This window comes from Caloenas nicobarica, chromosome 26 (assembly GCF_036013445.1).
Source record: "Caloenas nicobarica isolate bCalNic1 chromosome 26, bCalNic1.hap1, whole genome shotgun sequence".
Taxonomy (NCBI): Eukaryota; Metazoa; Chordata; class Aves; order Columbiformes; family Columbidae; genus Caloenas; species Caloenas nicobarica.
The window spans coordinates 5,411,595-5,434,896 of NC_088270.1; the positions used below are offsets into that span (position 1 = coordinate 5,411,595).

A 23,302-nucleotide genomic window follows, 5' to 3' on the forward strand; every position below is an offset into this window, starting at 1 on the left:
TGGGGATCTGCTCACACTTTTAAAGATCAATAATCCCCCGTTCTCTAAACAAGCAGAGCTGGGATCACAGGATGCTCATTGCACGTTCCGTGTACTTCAGGGATTGACTGTGTCTTTTCTTTGTCCGCCCTAATTAAATCAATAAATGGCCTTTGTAGTCACCTGTGTAGCAGGTGACAAGCTGAGCTGCTGGAGGTCACTGGAGAGGGCATCCCGGCAGCCTTTGAAAAAGGAAAGGATTTTGATCCAGAATAGTCACGATGTCCTAGTTTCCTAGTCCCTTGGGCCAGCTTGTTCCTAGAACAGGGCTCTGAAAGCAAATAGAAAAGAACAGAAGAGAATTGTCTTCTCTCAGGGATGATCTAAGAAATCTGGTATTTCTGTTGTCTCCAATCGTTCACTATTTACTCCAGCTGTCACCTGTTTTCTTTCTTCTATGTTTCTCTTATTAACATATTAGTAATGCTGTGATGATTAGGTGAGCAGATTATGTGTCAAGGTTGCACTATGATATAGCTTCTAGTTGTACTGTAGCATTCTACAGGCATTGATGAGAACTGGATTGCATAAATTGCTGTATAAACCCAGTGCTTATTTATCAAGGTGAGATTATTTTAAGTGGAAGTGGGCAGAAAGAAATTTTGACTCGGATTCCTCTGGGTCCTGTGGTTCCTTCAAATCCAGATCGACTTCAAATGGATCCAGAAGAAACCCGACCCTCCAGAGCGTGTGTCCGTCCTACCCGGGGACTCTCTGAGATGGTTCATCGCTCCTAGAACCTCGTGCCTTGCTCCGGCACTTGAGGATTGTCGGTATAAAATGAAGCAGCATTGGTAGGATTTGGGTTTTTTTCTTTCTCAGGGGTATAAAAATGGTATCTTTTAACCTGTCAGTATGCATTTACAACACATCTGAGGTTTGGAAGAGGCTGCCCAAAAAGAAACCCAAGAGTAATAAGAGTGTGTTAGTAGAGCCAGTAGGCATTGAATAGTTTCTGCGGTGGTAGAAAAGCCTGAGGCTTCAACTGATTGCTAATTATGAGGCTCTATTCCTTTTCAAGAAAATACCGTGCAAGGTTTGTGAAGGAGGTAAAGTGTGTTAATCTGTGGAGAGTTACCAGGTTTTGAGTTGGTGGTGGTTTTTTTATTTTTTTTTCCCCTTTTCTCCCATGCCTCGATTTGGTATTAGGAGACCAGGCTCTGGTTTTAAAATGAAGCTGCATTCCTAGGTTGTGCCATCCATCTCTCAGAGCTGCTGTGTAAAGGGCACAAGTTATTCCACCTTAAAAAGAAAGGAAAAAAAAAGAAAAAAGGGGAAAAAAAGCAAAACCCACGCTGTGCAGAGAGGGAGAGAGTTACAGAAAGTGGGCCCCCTGCTTTTTTCAGAGGGGGAATGTAAGCAGATCCTTGCTGAAACTGCTTCACTCAGCAGTTTTCAGCTTGTTTTAATTGGCCTGGCCTGAAAGAATTCTGAAAGCTGTACCTGTGCCAATGAAAATGCAAATGTTTCCTTGAGATGAGGCACTCAGGGTGGCTGTGCCCCAGCACCGATAGCAGCAGCAGGGGCACGGAGACATGGATGTGATGGGAAATGGCGAGGCCTTGATCTAACCCAGCCTGGAAAACAAAGGGCTTTGGAAAACGAAGCCCGAATAAGGCAGATCAGGGCAAAATGGAGGGGCCCTGCTGGAGCTTTTCTGTAGCGAAGTCACAGAATCCCAGAATGTCAGGGACTGGAAGGGACCTCGGAAGCTCATCCAGTGCAATCCCCCCGCCGGAGCAGGAACACCCAGCTGAGGTTACACAGGAAGGTGTCCAGGCGGGTTGGAATGTCTGCAGAGAAGGAGACTCCACAACCTCCCTGGGCAGCCTGGGCCAGGCTCTGGCACCCTCACCATCAAGAAGTTTCTTCTCCTCTTTCAGTGGAACCTCCTGTGCTCCAGTTCGCACCCATTGCCCCTTGTCCTGTCACTGGCTGTCACCCAGAAGAGCCTGGCTCCATCCTCCTGACACTCCCCCTTTCCATATTGATCCCCATGAATGAGGTCACCCCTCAGTCTCCTCTTCTCCAGCTCCAGAGCCCCAGCTCCTCAGCCTTTCCTCACACGGGAGATGCTCCACTCCCTTCAGCATCTTCGTGGCTGCGCTGGACTAAGGTCCATTACCATCTCGCCTGGCACTGGACTATTGAACCCTTTACTAACTTACCGGAGTACTTGATAGCTCTTTCTTTCCGTTTTTGTTTATTTGTTTAATTGTTATTTACTGTAGAAGGTTTCCTGTCAGAAAGAAGGCTGTTACTTCAAGTGCAGAGGTGCTGTCATGGGGTGCATCCTTATAGCCGGTGGTACGACGGTGTTAGGTACCACAATGTGTTCTTGGAGACCGTCTCGCTGCGGGAGAACTGAGGTTACAGGCTGATCCCAGACTCTTCGCTGCCTGCACGAGTCAGTAGGGTGGGCTGAGAGATGCCAATGATGTTTCTGCATGGGGAGCGTGGGTACCAATATTCCTTATATACTGAAATTCCCCATAGGGTGGGCATCCCTCAGTGTGACCGTTCTGAGTGCAGATAACTCCACAACAGATGTATGACAAATTACGGCCACACAGAAGTATGTTATACGCATCCGTAAAGCATACCTCTTCATAAAGGACACTTACTAAAGTCCTGGAATTAATGAATTAGAAAAATTACCTGGCTCAGCTTGTTTTTCTGCCTCATGTCAAATTACAGCCCAGTTGTGAATTGGGAAAAGAATTAATTTTCAATAAATGGTCGATCAATTCTTTTCTGTCTTTGTAACTCCCTATACAGTAATGAATATACATTCTTTGCATTTTCCAGATAAATATCCAGCATCTTAGGGTGTTTAAAATTAGATCTGTATACATTTACAGAGCAATGATTATTCTGAATTTCATCTGAGGCAATTAAAAAGCATCATGATGACATTTAAGGTGATATTTTTCTCCCCTATGTTAAATAATTATAAATAATAATAATGATTAAACAAATTATTCTGTTCCTCCCAGTCTGGATCAACCTTTAGGTTAATAATCCAAATCATTAAAATTCATCTGTCTCTCAAAGGACTGAGCAGTTAAAAAAATTGGAGGAACCTTTCTGCATAAGGGTGATTGATAATTACCAAAGCAAAGATGTTTTGTGGGTGAAAATTGTGAAGGCTCAGCCGATTGATTGGATCATGCATTGGTCAGGTTGAGGTGATATTTTCAACAATTAAGCTCCGCACAGTTTTATCAACTGACATCGTCTTCGTAGAATGATGCAGAGGTCAACTGGGAGTTAGGTCGTTTTATATATATATGTGTGTGTATATATATATATATACTTTTTTTTTCTTTAAACTGCGTCTGTGAGTGAGATTTCTCTTGACCAAGTTCAGTCATCTAAAATCGGGCTGTCTAGACCAAGCTGCTACTCAGGGGGGCAACTGGTAGTGTCTGTCATTTCCATCTGCTTTGGGTTGGGCTGATTTGTATCTGTCATTCCCCTCTGCTTTAGGGTTGGTCAATTTGTCCCCACAGGTGCCTGTATCTCTTTATTTGTGATATAGAAATCAGACGAGAATTGGAAGCCAACTTTTAGATGGTTACAGCTAAAAGCTGAATATGACTCAAACTGTAACCATGGGCAGTCTCTTCCCGTAGACATTGCGAAGGTAATTTGTTAAAATCTCTGCAATACTGGTTAGCTTCTCTACTGACAAGAGCAATCTAAGATGAATACCTGAAAAGTATACGGATTCTTTTGGACTTTACACTTCTCTGGATAATTGGAGACTTGCCTGGTCAGAAAAAGCCAAGGAAGAATGGATTTCCAGTGCGGGAAGGAAAGATAAGGCTTTCCCTGTGGGGTTTATTGGATTGTGAATCGCTCCACCTATTTGCAGAGTTTCTCAGAAGTCGTCTGTGTTCATCCATCTTTCCTCCCCTCCCTCCGGGCTATTAGATCTCTTCCCACTCTGCTAAAACGAAGCCTTCATGTTGTCTTAATAAATTGCTTTTCTTGTGGGAAGTGACTGTGCTTTGCAGGAAAATAGCCAATAGGACCGAATAGGTACCCTATATGCAGAACACAGGTTAAGGAGACTCTCCTTTAAATATGGGGGGCTATGGAGTTACCTCTGATTTCACTGAACACAGACTCTGGCTGTTGATAATGCTCTCCTCTGTCTTTATATATATATCTATATATATCTATATATATTTTAAAAAAAAAAAAAACACCACATTTTTATATTCCCATCTTGTTTGGCAACTTATGTCTCATAGAATTATTTAGGTTGGAAAAGACCTTTAAGATCATAGAGCCCAACCGTAAACCTAACACTGCCAAGTCCACCTCTAAACCATGTCCCTAAGCACCACATCTACACGTCTTTTAAACACCTCCAGGGACGGTGACTCCACCGTTTCCCCAGGTAAGCATATAGTGTATTGCAGGTAAAGACAAGAATCTGACAAAAACATCTTCCCCTTCCACGAGATGAGTGTGTCATTTGAAATAAGAAGGACGTGAAAAGGGAAAAAAAAAAACCAAACCAAACATGTAGAAGGATGTGAGAACTCTTGAATTTCACAGCTACTCCAGGCCTGATTCTCTGAGATGCCAAGTGCTTGGCAAAGACAACATTCAGGCAAGCCCGATGTTATTTGGTGTTCTTACCAGAACATCCAAAGGTTTGTATCACAGAATCCCAGCATGTCAGGGGTTGGAAGGGACCTCGGAAGCTCACCCAGTGCCATCCCCCCACCGGAGCAGGAACACCCAGCTGAGGTTACACAGAAGGTGTCCAGGCGGGTTGGAATGTCTGCAGAGAAGGAGACTCCACAACCTCCCTGGGCAGCCTGGGCCAGGCTCTGGCACCCTCACCATCAAGAAGTTTCTTCTCCTCTTTCAGTGGAACCTCCTGTGTTCCAGTTTGCACCCATTGCCCCTTGTCCTGGCACTGGCTGTCACCCAGAAGAGCCTGGCTCCATCCTCCTGACACTCCCCCTTTCCATATTGATCCCCATGAATGAGCTCAGCCCTCAGTCTCCTCTTCTCCAGCTCCAGAGCCCCAGCTCCTCAGCCTTTCCTCACACGGGAGATGCTCCACTCCCTTCAGCATCTTGGTGGCTGCGCTGGACTCTCTCCAGCAGTTCCCTGTCCTGCTGGACCTGAGGGGCCCAGCACTGGACACAATATTCCAGATGCGGCCTCCCCAGGGCAGAGCAGAGGGGCAGGAGAACCTCTCTGACCTACTGACCATCCCCCTTCTAATCCCCCCCAGGTCCCATTGCCCTTCCTGGCCACAAGGGCCCAGTGCTGGCTCATGGTCACCCTGCTGTCCCCAGGACCCCCAGCTCCCTTTCCCCTACACTGCTCTCCAACAGCTCGTTCCCCAACTTATACTGGAACCCGGGCTTGTTCCTGCCCAGATGCAAGACCCTACACTTGCCCTTGCTGAGTCTAACGCTGCGGTGCTGCTGTTCAGCTCAGACTTAAAGCCTCGGTCCAGGCCGAGCATCCCGCGGCTGCCGGCTGCAGACAGGCCGCGTTCCCCGGAGAACGGCTTTGCTCAGGAAATGGAGCTATTTCCGGGCTCGGCCGCAGCCAGGAAATGAGGAGGCAGCAGTCGAGATTCTTTTTTGAATTTGACAGGGTTTTTTTTTTTCTTGCTTTGTAGCGAGGAATGCTCAGGCCGGCTGGTCCTGCGGCGGGTGGTTTATTTAAACCCTTGGCCCAGGGGGTGCCTGAATTCGGGTTTGTGTTAGGCCCAGGTTTAGATTAAGGCTTGGAATTTTAAAGGAGCAAAATGTGAGCAGATGATCCAAAGATTTGAAGCCAAAATAATAAACATCACAGAATCACAGAATATGAAGGGACCTCGAAAGATCATCCAGTCCAATCCCATGACCTCATAAAGTGTTTCTGCTTTCTGTTTCTGCTGTTCTAATTTGCCTGTTTGTTTGATTTTAGTTTGCCTTTTCCTTTTTTTTTGATGCAGAATTAATTAATTTAAAGTCTCTTCAGAATCCAGAGCACATGCAGAAATTCCAATCTGCTTTCACCACAATGAAAAGGGTTTCAGATCCCACACTCTCATATTGGCCCACTTCTACGTTAATTTTAAATAGACTTTCTTAAAATTAATCTCATGAGAATGTAAAGCAGTCAAGAGTATTTTAGTATTAATGGAAGATGTGTGGCTAATCCCCTAGATTGTTTTAAAAAGCTTGTTCTTATTAGTGTGAATGTCCTGTAAATTTCTACTGCAGGTAGTGGTTAAAACACTGAAAGTAAGCATTTCCAATGAAAATAAAAAAATAATAATGGTAATCACGTAGTGAACTTGGGTGGCGTTTTCGAAATATTTTTAGAGCTAAATGCAAGATAACTCTTGCAAAAGAATGAAAACTTGGCTATTTTCAGAAACAGTCGCATACTTTGAAATTCCCTGGAAGAAGCTTTTCCTCTACCTGTCCCTCTCCTTCTTCAGAAAAAAATGCATTGGAACAGAATCTACTATTTCATCAAAATATTTAGTATTTAAAAATATATAATATGTATTCACCATAGATGGATTTAAAAGATTCTGCGTTGATGCCGAATTTTTCTTTGATTTATGAAGATATAATCATAAAGCTAGTAAATGTCAAAGCAAAAGGTTATTTCTAATGAGAACTAAAAAATTTGTTCTGAAGTTTTTGAATGGAAAGTTTTACCGGATTTCAAGGGTTTTGCTGGTTTTATTCCATGCAAAAAGATCGTTGCACCATTGGCCTGATTTTTCCCATCACAAGTGATGTCCCAGATCTTTATGTATGTGATAGTCCCACTGAGTTCAGTTGTGGCTAAGGAAACACAAATATTGTTACTCACATGTGGAGAGTTGCTCATGTACTAATCAGATGAAGAACAGAGATATCCATCTCAGACGTATTAACTTCATCACATAATTCATCACTGAAGTGGAAAACCGAAGGCTCGATTAGGCACTTGTCATTTTGGCTGGTGCCTGCAGAACAGCATCCCGTCGTATCGTTTTGTTTGGTTTTGGTTTTATATAGTAAAGCACAAATAACATTTACTCATGAGGCAGACTAGGGACACGCTGCCAGAAATAGAGGCTCCCGACAATTATACAGGATGTTGCTGTGGTGTTATCATATGATTCATCCACTATGAGGATGAACAATCGTTAACCTCAAGACACTCTCACTTTCACGCCCTCTGACACACATACCACTGAGGGCAAATATCCTCAAGATGAGTAAAACACTCGGGCTGGGATTTTAACTCATAAAGGTCAGTTCATTTCAGGTTCATATGTTAAGCCTTCACTTTGCTGTCCAGTCCTTGAGCATGGGGAGTTACATGGAGGATTTTCTGTAAGCAATACGATCTGATTGCTTAGTAAATCGTTTTTTGGTGGCTGTGGACTATCATGATGGTCCATGGTGGAAACCACTGAAATTAATTACAAAGAGGACAAATTTGGCCCAGATGTTCTGCTACAGCTGAGCCGAATGGAAGAGGGAGTTATACCAAGGAATGTATCCAGTAAAGCTGGAAGAAACGCGGCCAAAGGCATTCAAGCACTTGCAAGAGTATCATTATTGTGAAAAACTTCTGTGCAGGCCTTGCTTAGAATGCAGCTACAAATAGGTAGAGCAATAGCAGCTTGTATCAGCTGAGTAGCTGGACTTGGAGACTTGTAGTTGCAAAATTGCACGTCCTGAAAGTCCCTTACCATGGATAAGAGCTGGATAATGGATGAGCTTCTGTGCAACCGCTTCTATTGTAAGCATTTTGTTATCTTATGTAGCATAATGCTTATCTTTCCCGTAAATGGTTGAGGGCCACCAGTGGGTGTGCCTTTTGCAATTCCTTGTGTTTAATTGAGTTTAGTTTCATTCTGGACCCTCCTTTCAGGACTCAGGCGCTTGCTGTTGGTCCAGCCATCTCTTGCCAGCTATTTTGCCTTGCGACCTGGCATCACTAGATGGCAGTGCAATGGCAAAAACTGCCCTGCCTGTACTGGAGGGAGAAAAGCCAAATTTCACCTAAAAAGTGGATGAAATTTAAAATTTGAATGCCAAACATCCAGATCTTAAAACGTCTCTTTGACCTCCTTAAATTCCCTCTGTAGAGACCTAGGAAAAGGTCTTCGCTTATGGCACGGGAGCTACGCCAGTTTGTGCCACCCACCGATTTGGCCCACAGGGCTCACATGAATGTCACAGCCATACTTGTAGTTTGCATGTATATGATGTTAGGTCAGGGAATTTGGGTAAGGTTTAAAATGCAGAAACAGTTAAGCAAAGAAACATGATATTTTTCTTCAAAATTAAGCTTTTCTCCCTCTTTAGCTTTTTGTTCACGCTTCCCCAAAGGTTAATGTTTTGCGTTCCTTTGCAGTCCCAGACTTCGTGGTGCAATAAATCAAACTACAGTTCATCTCATTTCAGTTTGCTTGAAATAAAAAGGCTCTGCAGCATTCAATCCCATTTTGTGGCCCAAAGGGGAACTGAAGTGGTGCACAGGTATTGGTTTGGTTTTCTGTAGGGAGAGTTGCATGTAATTGAAGCGTATGGAGTACGTGCGTTCGTGTATGTTTTCTTAGGTCTGGATTAGCACCCTCATTTATGACCAAGGTTTTAACAAGGATGAAAATGTCACAGTATAGAAAAATAAACAGGGTAAAAATAAATGGCAGAAAGGCAGTCTTCACCACACCAAACACTGTCGTTTTTGGACGTCACGAAGACAGCTGTTGGCTGAGAGTGAGATCTGAAGGTCTTTGTTAGGAAACGTTATTGCTGAGATTTTCACTGTTTGGGTTTCCTGTTTTCCTCACTTCTGGACCCTTTAGCTTTTGTAATCTAAGCAGGGTCGGGTCTGGTCATCCGTGGGGAAACAGACCGTGAACAACAAGGCGACGTACTGCAGGAACAGGGCTGGGGAGTCAGTAGGTGAGCGGCTGGGTAGTTATAGAGGCGGCCAGGATCCTCATCAGAGTCTCCTCTGACCTTCTGTGTGATGCTGCCCATCAGACTTCCCTGTCTGAACCGCATCTGTCTAGATAAAAAACATGCATCCTTGGTTTTAAAACGTTGACTGATGGAAAGCCACCCACTGTCCTCCAGAAGCGCTTCCAGGGGTTAATTGCCTTTGGCTGTTAAAAACGAGTGTCTTGTTGTTGGTCAGAATCGCCTTAGCTTTTGTTTCTTTGCCACTGCATTTGGTTATACCTTGATCTATAGATGGAAGAGCTCTCATGAAATTCTTTTGTAGAAGTCTGTGATTCCCAGATATGATATACTCCAAACGCCGCTCCAAGAGCCATCATCTTCCAGATAAGGTGTGAAAGTTGGATTGTAACCCTTTGATCTCTCTCAAAACCCATACTTTTTAAAAAATGTGCCAAAATCCATTCAGTTTTCCCTGTTCACAAACTCTCCCTTCAGTATCAGTTTCCTAAAATGCTTTTGACAGTCCTGGTCTGAAGTGGTGATCTCCCTGCATGCATGTGCTGTTGTGTCTCCGTTGGCTCAACACTCTGATATTTTTCCCTGCAAAGTTTAAAATAGCGAAGTTAGCCCTAGAAAGCAAAGAAAGCAAAGTTAGCCCTAGAAGGGATGAAATTAAACCAATGTAAAGGTGCGTGATTGAGCATAGAGAGAGGCTGAGAAGTCCCACCCACTGTGTCCACACTTGGTGGCAAGTTGTATAACTATACCAGCCTAGCTGAAGGGACGGAATCCTAGTGTGGTAGGTGCTATTAATGTTCTTGTGTCATTTTTCTCCTGCATGTGTATTTGGTGCAAGCTAAACTCGGTCCTGTCTCACCATTCCTGGGGTATGACGAGGAATTCTGCTTGGTACCACCTCTGCCATCCCTCTTTTCCTTTCTGCCACGCAGTTTCTCACTCCAAACACTGATTTTCACCGGCGAATAGGTTAGATCTGCTCTGGATGGTGGTCTTCATAGGCTAATACTTTTCCTTCCCTTGCTAATTATGTTTCTCACACATTTTGGCTTTTCTCACAGTTATCATGGCACAGCTCATCCATGGTTTTGAGTTCTTTTGCGATAGCGAAATCCTCCCAGCTGCAACTGCAATTAAGTTCAACTTTTTTGAAGGACAGCTGGGAAGACTTTCACCGGCTGGTGTTTAATGGTTGGATTCATTCTGGAACCTCCACCAAACGTCTTGGTTTTGAATTCGTAGGTATATGGGATGCCATGCAGACGTGCGCCGTCTCTCCTTCTCCAGAGCAGGTGGACTGGGCAGCAGCTCCAGTTCTCCCACTCACTCACCCTCCCAGCAGCGTCGCTGTGACAGGACATTGAGATTTACAAGGACGGGCCAGCAGGAAATTCCTCCCTCCGCCCCCCTGCAGAAAGGAGGATGCAGGAGAAGTGTCGTGACTCATGGTCACGCCTGAGTCACTGCAGCCGCGGTTCCTGGGGTTGCTCAGCCCCCTCCAGCCGTTATCCTGACCCTGAAGTGCAGCTGGAATGAACTTGCACCCCTGCACTGATGCCTGGAGTTATTTAAGGGGGAAAATGTAGAAAAAGTTCCGTTAATGCTATTCTTTAATACACGAATAAACATCTTACGGCTATTCTTTAATACATATATAAACATCTTATGGCAGGTGCCCGGGCGGCTTGTGCTAATCAATGGGGTATTTATTTGGGATCAGAAAATATATTTAGTCGAACAAGTCTCCCTTCTGTCTTTGGCTTAGCACAGGCTCGCTGAAATTGGATGGGGTCATTTGCTGTCTAGTCGCAGATAATAAATCAAAGGGCTGAAGAAACTGCAGGAGAAAGGGCATGAACTGACTAAACATTTAGCTTATTGTAGTAAGCATCAGCCCAGCCAAAGTGAAACTTTCCCAGCAAATTTTCACTTATCTCAAATCCAGTTATTCCCTGGAGGCAGCTGAGTTGTCTGAGTAAATAGAGGTCACTTTACCTTGACTAAACAATGACTTCGCTATAGTCGGTGCCAGCTCTGTGGCAGTTACAAAATGTGCTTTAAAGGCTTGTTGGTAGCAGGGTGAATGAACCAGTCAGTCTGGTCTACTTTGGGCAGGATTTAGGATGCTTAGTTAGATGTGGTCGGATCAGCTGATTTTGTGAGTGGGGATATGAGTATGCAAACGAACAGACGTGTAGAAGGAGGAAGAGGACGGGAGCTGGGGGAGTGGAGAACGGATGACTTTCCTCTGATGTCAAAAATCCCATCATTCAGTGCTCGCAGGGAAAAAGACGAGAGGAGAAGAATGTGGAGGCAGAGAGGGAGAGAGGGAGAAGAAATGAAGGGGAAGGACACACTCATTTTTCTCCCTAATTCTGTAGGCTGACATTGTCCACCCTAACAGGATGGAGAAATGAGCCTGATCCCAAGCGCGAAGTTCTGAACAGCCTTCCAAGCCCCGGGGATTGTTCCCAACCCCATCCCGATCTGGACTTGGTTAGTACTGTCTGGATATGAATAATCAGGTAGAGAAAAATTGTCAAGAAACTTACTGCAGCTTCCTCAGGGTTCTCTTTGCGTTCTCTTTTATTTCTGGCAATTTTAATGTTCTGATCGTTGTCTGTGTTTGTCAGAGGGGGTAGATATCCAGCTCTCCTCGGATTTCTGCAGTGTTTAGCCAGGACCAGAGCTGGCTGGCAGTGAGTTAGATCGAGCACCAGATGCAGGAGAGCTGGACGTGCCTGGAGCTCTGTCCAGGTTGCTAATTCTTCCTTCCGAGAGGCTGATTTCGAAAGGTGCCAGATTTGTCCTTCGTGCATTTTTGCTGCATGCCTGTAATCAGTTTCTCAACTGAAAAAGCTTTCTCAACTGGGAAAAAAAAAAAAAAAAAAAAAGAAAGAAAGAAAAAAAAGCCGAAAAAACAACCCCCCCCATTTTTGGCAATGGGTTGTTTTTCTAAGCAATTAATTAAGCGCCGGTTTTAAAAGAATTTGAATGAATCCTCCTTCCACTCTGTGTCAAGCATGGATTTCGTATTAATCACTTCACTACTCTCTGACTGAATAAGGACTGAAAAAGATGCATAGAGTAAAAATTTCCTCAGGAAATGAATCAGACAAGGAACCTATGCCTCATCTCGCCTCCTACAAATGAAGAAAAAGAGGATTTTGTCAATGGTGGGTCAGTTTACAAATGTGTCCTTTGCCGTGTGAGTCATAAGTAGTGATACATTTCAGAGCAATGCAACCGCAGATGCAGTTTAAATCCAGGAGTGAATGCCAGCTAAAGATAAATAGAAATGAATCCTCATGCCTGTAATAGTAATGAGAAGGAAAACGCAACCTGTCAGACCTGCTTGTATGTCAGCCAGAGCCTGCTGCTTTTAAACCAGCGTCAAAATTCTCGCTTGCTTTAATGGGAGCAGAATAATTCCCTTGGGACACCGTCTTGTGATTTCCATTTGCTGATAAGCAGGGAAGAGATGTGGATTTTTACAAGACGGAGCTGGTAGAGAACCTGCCTCGCTGGGGGCACCTGTAGTTGTCTGGAGGAGCAGGAGCAGTGTTTTGGTAGGGTCTCCACTTTCCCAAGTGTTCCCTGAGACTAACCCTTGTGTGTTAGTAGTCATGGTTTTGTTTTACTTTACTGAGTTTTCTGTAGTCACCTCTAACTTGCCAGTCTTTAAAAATGTTCGGCAAGAGATCAGACGCGGATCAGGTATTTAGTGGCTCCGCCAAAGTCAATGGCACTGTCACAATTCATTACTGGCCAAGATCCAGGCATTGGTGTCCTAATGTGCGGTAAGATGAATAGCTAAGATGCCGCAGGTCTTTTTCTTAAGGATAATAGCCCTCCTTGGAAAGATCTTCATATTAAACACATTCATAGACATGGATTGTAGAATATTTATTTATTAGTGTATGTGCAGTCTTTCAGTCTCAATCACAGTTTGCAAATACCGGCGTGTTCCTCTGTAAAAGTGGTAACACTGGGGCAGCACCAAGAGGTTTGTAATGGGATGGGGCACGGCAGATCTGGAGTCAGATTTAAATTTTCTAAGTCACTAGCAAGAATTTTAACCATAAGATTGGTCCTCTTTTCTTTAGGGTTAAATGTTTCCTCTTACAAAAAGAACCAGAGGCTCTTGATTATCCATGCAAAACAGGCTTTGATTTGTGAGGTTTTGGCTGACACACTTTTAAATGGATGAAGCTCCATTTAGATTCCAGAAGAAAATCTAAATTTGATCGTTGAGACATATACCAGCTTTTCTCTCTTATCCCGAGGCACAGTTCTCCACCCTTCCCCTTTTCCTCCTCCAAAAATGATACCACCTAATGCTTTGAACCAAGAAAGCATATTTCAAGATCAGTGTGGAACAATTAAACCAATGATCTGTGCGCTTCAAGGAGAAAACGGAGCTGCAGTAGCTCTGCTTTGACAGGTCTTTGGAGGATTTCAAGGAAGTTACACCCACTTCATTCATGATAATCGGCTGTTTAACGCAGAGCAGCTCAGTGTTATGAATGAAAGGGAGCATGTTTTGGCTTGCGGAACAACTCACAAATCTAATGCTTCGCTCGTCAAATAACCAGCCACGTGAAAAAAAAAAAAAAAATTAAAAAATCTGACTTCATTCTTGAAATGAAATTAATGAATGCAAGATTCAGTGAAAAAAAAACCCCACAAACAAAACCAACATCCTCTCTTTCTTTAGAGGTCCAGAAACATTTTACCTTTGCTTGCTGTGGATTTGTAAGTCACCGTGGATGGGAAAAGTTGAGGGGAAAAAACACAGCCTCTGAATGGGCTTGAAAGCAGCTAAGACCAGGTCTCACTGGGTTTTGTGCATTCAGAACATGCGGAATTGCTGGATTTCATATCGTTGTGGTGGCAAAAGGGAAACAGAAGGAAAGAGAATATGAATGGCGGTATATGTATGTATAGGAGTAGTAAGTTTTCATCTGGATGGGGTCGTCAGGGCTCTCTGAGAAGCTGTGGGCCCCGTGTATAATGATTTCCATTGCTGGTTTTCATCTGGATTTGGGGTAAAAGTGCCAGATCTTTCTTTTTAGCAGTATTTTACAAAGCACTAATTGTTTTCAACATTTTTTTTTCTGAGGGAAATATATCATCAGGTTTCTCTGAGAAAGATAAAGTGGCCCTTTCGGTGTCTTCTATGCTGTCATTTCTGTATCATATGGACAGAGACGTTGAGAGCCCTCTTGCTTCTGCAAAAATCCCAGAAAATCATCACAGAACAAACAAGAACTGAATGGACTATTCATTATGCACACCGAGCAAGAGGCAGAGAAAGTGCAGTTTGGTTGTAGGGAGTGGAATCATGGGAGAAGGGTGCATCCCTTAGTACTCAAATTGATGCATACATTGAATATTATGCATGTGTTTCTGGAACTGACCTTCTTTCTTTTTCTGCTCTATAGAACCGTGTTTGGGGAAATCAAGAAGTGCTCGGATCCCTTTTTATTTCCACTCATTTTCAGGGTGAGTGAATTCTCTTGTCTCCACTCCTGCTGTCATGTCCTGTGCAGCTAAGAAGTGTGACTTAAGGTTCAGAGGAAAATCTCTCTTTTTTTAATCTTTGCACTGATAACACTGCGCTTAATTTAGCAGCAGTGAGGCAGAACATTTGGATTTTGTCATCCATTTCCAAAACTATTGTTGGCTTCTTATTTCTTTGTTTCCCCCCCTACTGCTCGTTTTAGATTTACATTTTATTGTAGGTGCCAAAAGATAAGTTAATGCCAACTTGGTGATTAATTAACTAATACTTTCCTCTGCCCTAAGATGGAAAGCTTTTATCTAAGTAACCTATTAATTATTATTTTATTTATTACTGCATGGGTACGTCTAAATGGATTTGAGTTGTGCCCTCCTGAGAAATTTGGGCAAGAATTTATAGTAACAGGATGAAAGAAAGCCAAAGGAACCTTAAACTTGTTATCAGCAAGCATGTCTTAACATTGGGATAATGTTTATCTATATTTTGCAAGCCCCAAGCAATATCACAGTTTCATTGTCAAAAGTGGCTGGTAATATGCAGTTCTGAGGCTTTCCGGCATGCTCGGAAATGCAAAAATCAATAAAAAGCTTGATTTTCAAGAGGCTGTGAGAATTGCTCACGCATTCTTAAGGTGTCGCAGCCTAGTTGCCCAAATTTAGAAAGAAATTGTGGAAAAATCACATCCGGGGGACTTCCAGCCTACCTGACCTGCAGCACCAAGGTTATTCCAAGTGCCATGAATGCATAGCATTCATACAAGATGTGAATAGGTTTAATTGAATAAATGAAAAGAAAGGAGGAAATTTGGGTGGAACAGTGATAATAAGTTTATTGGTGGTGAGATTGGTTACCTCATCTTCTTGAAATTAGGATTAGACAGTAGGAATGAGGTAACTGCATACTTAATGGTGCTTCTGAGAATCTCGCCTATGGGCAAAAATTAACACTGTGGGAGTGAGAATCTCTTTGCATTGAGATTCATCTCTACTTCTCTCCTTAAGTATGTTCTAAAAGACATAACACATGTCTAATTCATGTCCCCAAGTGCTATTGCAGATGAAATATTGAATGCACATAGCATAACATAGTGGATAACACATATGGGGGTAGATAACATGATAATATGGCTTGCGAACTGAAGAATAACCTGTGTGCATGCTCATATAATAAGCACACCAGCTTATACTGGTATACTGGGTAGCTAAGACTTGAGTCTGATATTTTGAGAATCACTCTCTTGGGCACCTTAGATTTCTGTGTAAGGCATCTGAGTCATTTTGGGGAATAAGCCTGAGACCATTTGGGCAGATTTCTCGCAGTGTGAATTTTACCTGAGAGAGTTGTAGCCCCTGTGAAGTTTTCATGGGCTTCTTCGGAAGCTGCAGAAATGGTGAGGCCGGTATCCTGGTAGCAGCTATTCCTTTTCTACCAAATCTAATGGGAGCTCCCAGTAGATGCAAAACAGCTTTGGGAGCATTTGTGGAGCAGTTTCCTAATTTAGAGCAGTTGCTGAATGTTTAAAAGTGATGCCAGTGGACCAACGTCCAGCTCTAAATTTGGAGGGTACTAAGCTATGCCCCTGGGCTGTGTGTCCTTATGGCTTAGCATATAGGGGTCCTTCTCATGGGTTATTGAGCAGCTGGCAAAAGCAGGGAGATTTTGCAGCTTAGAGTTGGTGGAGGTAACAAAAAGCAAATGTCATTTGAGGCTGAAGCTGAGGGGAAGTCACACTGATGTTTTGGATGGGTCTGTTTCTTGCACAGTGCTCACAGAAAGAATGAAAAACAAAGTTAAGTCTCCGCTGTACATCAGAGAGGAAATAGGAACAAGGTGTTCAAAAATGTTAGAAACATCTGGTTTAGGAAGATAAATTAACTGTATCTTGCATTTGATATAGCTGCTTTGTATTAAAGTCTTTTCACCTATAAAATACTGTGACTGGGATTTCTCTGTTTGAAGTTGAATGTTCTCAACACTATGTATGAATACATTGTAGAACTTGCTGAGCCCTTTCCTGCACCAGGATATAGTGAGTGGAGCAGCAGTGCTTGGGGGAGATTTTCCACTGTGATTGCCCCAGAAAGGTCCTGTGCTCCCTGGTAGGAAGAAATGTCTCTGTTCATTGCACCAGTCCTGTTGCATGAACACTAGTGCCTCTGCGCTGACATTATTTGAATATTTCTGGCAGATACATCTATCTCCATCCAGATCTTAGGTCTTAGACCTTCATCCAGGTCTCAGCCAACGTACTCTTCCCCAGAGAAGGGTCTTTGACCTGGGGGAGGAGGTGGAGATAGTAGCTTTGGGTCCTGCTGATGTCTGTCCTAGGTCTACATGCTTTTCTAGGGACTTAACCCTCTTGTAGGGACCTATTCTTCTTCTCTAGGTCTCCGCTCTTTCCTGGACACCTATCCTTTTTCCCTAAGCCTGTGTTCTTTCCTAGAGATCTACGCTCTTTCTCTAGGCATTGTTCTTTTGCTGAGGATCAGCTGAGCTGGCTACAGTAGTACTAAACCTCATTATTATCGGTGTATTTACAACATCAGAGAGAGCAGAGTTCAATGCTGCAGTCGCTATCAAGGCACACAATTATTAGAACATTTGCAGTATCTGAGAGAAAAGGCCCGTGGCTGCAATAGCTGGACAAGTATTCACCATTATTAGCATCTTAATAGTATCAGAGAGGAGGTTTTGGGGCTGCGATAGCTCATGATTGCTGGCACATTTGCAATATGAGTGAGGCGAGGCTTGTGATGTTTATTATATTGCCCATCAGGCTGTGTCCTGATACCGCTCAGTCATGCATGCTAGAAACAGCTTATCCGTAGTGCTCAGAGAACGGCATGCCCAAATCCCCTTGTAGCCCATCAGCAAGGCTGTTGGAGGACCTCACAAGGCTATAAAAGGAATGAAACTATGTTAGTATCTGTCTCTCCTTTTTCTTTCCAACAAGCAGGGATATCAGGGACTTTTTCACACTGTCAGGAGAGAATTCCCGGATAAGTTCTTCCTCGGAGATGTTCACATACCTGTATTTTGGGTGTCACAGGCAAACACAGCACAGTACTGTCCAACAGGTCAAGGAACAGCACTTTAATGTTTTCAGCAAGTAGTATGTGATTTGAGTTGGTTTTTTCTCATTCCTTGCCTGCGCTTGTGGCAGAGGAAATAGGATGGGAGCGCCATACGTGCGCTTCATGCTCCAGATTTCTGGTGAAATAGTCTCTCCTGGCCACGGTTATGAACTGTCCGTATGCAGTGGGTGATGCTTTAAACTTTGTGCCTTGCTTATTGTCGGTGAGTTTTCCAGTATCCTTAAACTGAGCTAGGTATTAAAAGGATAAGAGCATTTAATATGGAAAAAGTCAGGTAGGGGCGTGGGACAGCTGATACCTTCACTGATAAAGATTTTCCTATTCAGCTGTCTTTTAAATGAAACGCAGATGTCCTGAGTTCCAGCCTATGCCTGAACCGCAAGACTAAAGGGAGGAGAGAATATATAGTTTATTTGAGGCCCTTGTTATGTTGCTGGCAATGTATCGCTAGTTTCCATTCCTATTTTTTGTTCTCTTAGCAATGCGTTTGCTATTGCCCTTTTCTTCCTTGTTCCGCCAGTCATCAACACACTCCAAAACACAATGGGTTCCTTTTTGCGGTGAATCCCCTACTTGATGCAAACATTCACTGGCCTCATTTCTTTGGGATACGTTTCAATGGGAAGAAGAGGGGAAAGTATTCCTTGTTCCTACTGAAAAATTGCACTGGCAGCCTGGGTTATTTTGTCGGACGGGTGGCTTTAAGTGACGCCTTTGCCATCTGTTCTGTCTGCTAATTATGAATGCAAAACAAACGTAGCCCACAATTGCTTCGTTTAAAATAAGGGAGATGACAGTGACCAAAATAGTTTTATTTTCATGTCAGATGCTCTTTTTATTTCTCCTGTCTCTTCCTAATCTAAAGCAGGTCTGAAGCAGTTCTCCATCTTCCAGCAATCAACATTGCTCTGACAAATGAGACCATCTTCTACATGTTCATCCCTTGGGCCTTTTTAAGGGACAATCCCGCACGAGCAAGGAAAGGGAAACGACTACATTTCTTGAACTTGAGGACTGGTTTAAGATTTCGCTTTTTTCCTTCGGTTATGCTGGTCTTAGATCTGCAAGTGTCTTGCAGAGAGACATCAGGATGCGTCCAGAAAGTTTGCCACTTTCTCAGTCTGTTCATCCCCGTTTCCTATTACCAGAGGCAAGTTTTGTAGCTGTACTGGAATACCACGGTGATAATGAAAGATGCGTTCTCCTGTTGCTGAATAAGTGAATTTTCTTGGCTTGTGGCTGTGAGCCCAAAGGCTTTTCTCCTTACGTGAGCCATCGCTTGAGGTAGGTGATCCATCTCCTTCTGTGACTGTGCAAACTGGGTTGCAAAACCCCCCTCCTTTTGCTAGTTAGACATTTCCTAAGTTGCTGCTGACTTATTTTAGCCAGAGCTGTGGCAAATCATAGAGGTATGACTAGCAGCACAGCCACGGATTGAGGTGACCTAGATTTAGAAGACGGAGATAAAATGCTCACTTCACTCTGTTCTAAGGGGACATGCAGCCAGAACCTCAAGTGGGGGAACAATTTCTCTTTCTGTGGTTCGAAGCTGAAAGAGCCAGGGTTTTTCCCCAGGAGGTGGCTCTATGATACGTGTGAAGTTGCCACCGCATTTATTTCACTTGTCTTTTATCTCAGGCCAAAGAGGTGATGGACCATGAGGGTTCCCACTCCCCATAATAAGACCGTCTGCTTTCAGAGATACATCTGCTTCACTTCAACCCTCCGTGCTTTGGTATTGAGCATGTAGACACATGTCTCTTACCCCTCCTTCTTTCCCTCCCTGGCCATCACTCTTGCTATGATAATCAACATATTTCACTTTGTTTCCTGACTGGTTCTCTGTTGAAGGGAAATGCGGCTATGGCATTTTTATACCTACTGAAAACTAATGTTTTGGACAGTAGAAGACCTCCCATCTTCTTCCCTACAAATCTTCTCCGGGGAAACTTACTGGTTTGTGCTTAAATGTTCTCCTTCCAAGTTATTTTGAAATTCTGCTCGCTACTTTACAATTTTCCTAAGGTTCTGATTATTTCATTATTTTTTTTTTTCCCCCTTTGAGGTTGTACAGGGAAGGAGTGGTGAGGGACACTCAGTAAGATAATGTGTCTGGAAAAATTGTCACCCTTTTCAGATCCCAGCAAACTGTCACAGCACGGCTGAGGCAGAAATATGTGGAGTGCTCTGTCACATTCAGGGTGTGAAATGCCCAAATCAGATATTGAAAATACTGTTGGTGTTCTAGGCCTGAAGGATTATCTAGTGGTTGAAGTATTTGGGCTGGAACCACGAGATGGGAGATAAATTCCAGGCTCTGCTGTACACTTCCTCTGGCAGCTTCTGAAAATTGCTCCTTCTCTCCGGGCTTCCTTCCTCTGCCTGTAAAACATCGTGCTCTGCTCTCATGATTTCAGTAGAGAACTTGCAATGCTGAAAGCTCCTGATCAATGACACAGGTAATTTTCTGAGGGTTAAAATAGTGCCCGTGCACCTACAAGGGGGGAAACAATTTAAAATTTGAAAGTAAAGGCATGAATGCGCTGGCAAGTTTGAAGGACACACTGATTAATGCTATTTACCCAGGCCGATGACAGTGAGGAACAGCCTGGTTCGGAGCGCTTGAGGGGCAGCAACACTAGGAAATGAAAATAGGGTACATTTTTCTCTGGGTTAGATGCCGAAGGGATGAATGTCCATTGGCGACACCAAAAGGCTGATCAAGAAGAAGCAGTTTTGTATGGCTACGTAGCTGTGTTTTATTCAATTATAAATAGATAATTTCTGATTCTCGGAATCCACTTATCTGGAGAAATGCTTCGTGACTGACAGTCACAATCTGATGGAGAAGACTGGGGTTGAAGGTTTGTCCCCCTGATATGGATATGGATAGCTGATATGGACGGCTTCATTTTATGAGGGAAGGGAAGAGGGAACGACAATTGCTGGAGACTTCCTTTAGCTGCGTCAACATCTATTTCATACTACATTCATTTGTACCTACTTGTAGGTTTGTGTGTCTAGAATAATGCATAGAGTCAATTGTCTTGTTTTGGGGTGTGGTGTTTCTCGTTTGAAGGCTTGGAGTCACGCAAACACGACAGCAGCATTTAACAAAACATCTTTCTTGCGTGATTTATGTCTGACTTTCAAATGTGATGAGGTGCCAGTCAAGCGCTTTGCGCTGACTCTCAGAGGGCCGCTTTGCTTGAAGCTCGGTGGCCAAGGGAATGAACCTCCCATGGAATAATGCAGAAGGAATGCGTAGGTGTGCGCGCACATTCCCCCCGGGGGGCACATGGCAGGCAGGGGCAGCTCCGGGTAGGGCAAACAAAACTGAAAATCCTTGGGTAGGTTATTGTCTAAAATTTGCCTTTGCTTATGTTGGTCTCTTTGTTACAGATTTGACTTCGGGGTGCAAGAAGCTGCATTGTTTTGTCTTTTGGATTTCTAAGATAGGGTATATCGAGGACAAAATTTCTTGCTAGAAGGCCTTGACAGGTGTGAAAAATGTAACCCAATCCATTCATAACGTGTGACTCTGTTCACCACTTCATGCACTTGACACGCTCTTGGACAGCGTAGCACCTTCAAGTCCAAAACCTTCTTAGGTCAAATTGGGGCTGTTGCTCGTCAAGAACTGAAATTCTACGTGTCTTGTTGCTGTTTGCGTGACAAATCTGACTGGTTTTTTCGAGATGCAGTTTTAGACATCATTCCTGCATGCGTCTTTCTCTCAGTTTAGACCCAGAGGTTGAGACTTTTAGTTTCTTGCTGCTTTGCCCATGTTGTGGTAGCATCCTACTACTGGTGCCTTACAGTCTCCTGAAACCTGGTGACGTACTTTGACCGTTGAGTAACAAGAGGGTGTGTTTTGCCTGCTATAGGAAGAGGTTGGAGTAGGTCTCATTTACTTGCCTGTCACTTGGAGAGAGCGGTGATGAGGCAATAAAAAATCCCCATAGCCATTAGCAGCAGCAAGGTAGATCAGTTACAGAAACAGCAAATGAAAGCAACCTCCTCAATTAAATGGCCTGAGTTGCATTTACATCGCATTATATGAACCCTTAAGTGGTCCAAAACTACTACTCTGTCAGGTCTGTAGTAATTGTGACTCCATGTAGCTCATTAAGTAAGACATACTGCTGTCCGTCTTACAGTCCAGCCGTGAAACAGTTTGATATATCCACGCCTTTTGCTCCTTGGGAGAAATAGAACTCATTGTGAATACGGCGTTTCCAGTGAAAGGAAACAATATTTGTACAGATTTTTCTAGACGGCTGTGCCTTAACTACAAGCTAGGAACAAGCGGGGTATTCTCCTTCTCTGCTGGGGATTTAGCCTGCTCTTTGGATGCTTCCAAACAGTTGCTTTCTCTAGGTGACTTTAAAGCATGACCTGTAAAAAGATTGCTTTTCCTTTCATTGGGGATGCACCAGCTTGTACCAAACAGTAGGTGTTATCCCCAAATATTTGCTCAAGGGGAAGTAACTCTCAGACCCCCTGCGAGGATTTTCTCCTCATCTTCAAATTACACAGTTCAAACACACAGATAATGACACGCGTAATGATGATAAAATGTTAAGTGTGACTGCAGAGTAACATTTAAAAATAATGATATACCTCTAACTAGGTCTTATAAAAGGACGTCTTAAATAGCTAGAAACAGATGCTTTGGGGGACTTGTGGATAAAAATAGTTGCTTCCAATTTGCAACCAAAACAAAAATGTAGCCCCACTTAGTCAACCTCAGCACTAGAAATTCCTCTGAAAACCTTAGGAACTAGAACTGGGAAAGCTTGTAATGCCCCCGGTTTTAGCGTATTTTTGCCTCTTCTACCTTACTTTATTACTTCTCAATTTTCTATCCATATTGGTGCCTTGCAAATACCTTTACTGGGCCTGATGGTTTGTTTAATAGCTGTCTAGTGCTCTGAGACCTATGGATTCTATATTCCTTGGGAAAGTTCTCAAGTTGTGTCCAGGCTATGCACAAAACCTTGTCTGCTCTGTGGTCAGGACGGACTTTGACAGAAGTGGTGTAGGTGGTTTATTTTGCGTGCTAGTTTATTTCTCGTTAGTATGTGAGAAATAATATTTTCGTGATGATTCCAACTTTTTCCTTACCTGCTAAAGCAAAAGCCAAACCTTTTTCTAAAACGAATGGTTTTAACTTGTTCATTTGGTGTTTTTGTTTCAGGTGTTTTTCTCAAAAACAAAGATAAGCAGTCAGGTGAGTCGAATGTTTCATCTTCCAGTAGATCTATGGAAGAGGAATGACAAATGATGAGTGGGGGCAATGCTGGACACCTCTGAATTTCAGGGAGTGAGGTTCGGGGTGGCTCTATAGCCACCTGAGCATTAACCCACTGAGAGGCATTTTAAAAATACATATTTAATGTGCAGTGCCACAGATTCACTTGCTTCGGAGCCCAAATTTAGTGATTAGAACTTTATAATTTTCTCCTGTGTTAGCAATGCCCTCACGCTGTCATTTGGAGCTGAAAGGAAAGCATACTGCCAGAACTGGTCCCACCGGGTGCCGCGAACATAGTCCTATGAGTGAGACTGTCATTACATTAAGTGGAAGATACCAGCAGATTTGTTCCTGGTGGCCAGCCTCTCCTTTCTCGGCATGATGGTCTTGAGTCCAGCTATACATTTCCTTTCAGGTTTCCATA

The 23,302-nt window shown here is 43.4% G+C and overlaps 1 long non-coding RNA gene across 1 annotated transcript; it reads left to right on the forward strand.

Annotated features, from left to right (window-relative positions):
* Positions 1-11,367: 11,367 nt before the first annotated feature.
* On the forward strand, positions 11,368-22,853 carry LOC135998715 (uncharacterized). The gene is made up of 3 exons (XR_010607645.1): positions 11,368-11,498; positions 14,447-14,507; positions 22,822-22,853. It is a non-coding gene; the product is annotated as an uncharacterized LOC135998715 (long non-coding RNA).
* The last annotated feature ends 449 nt before the right edge of the window (positions 22,854-23,302 follow it).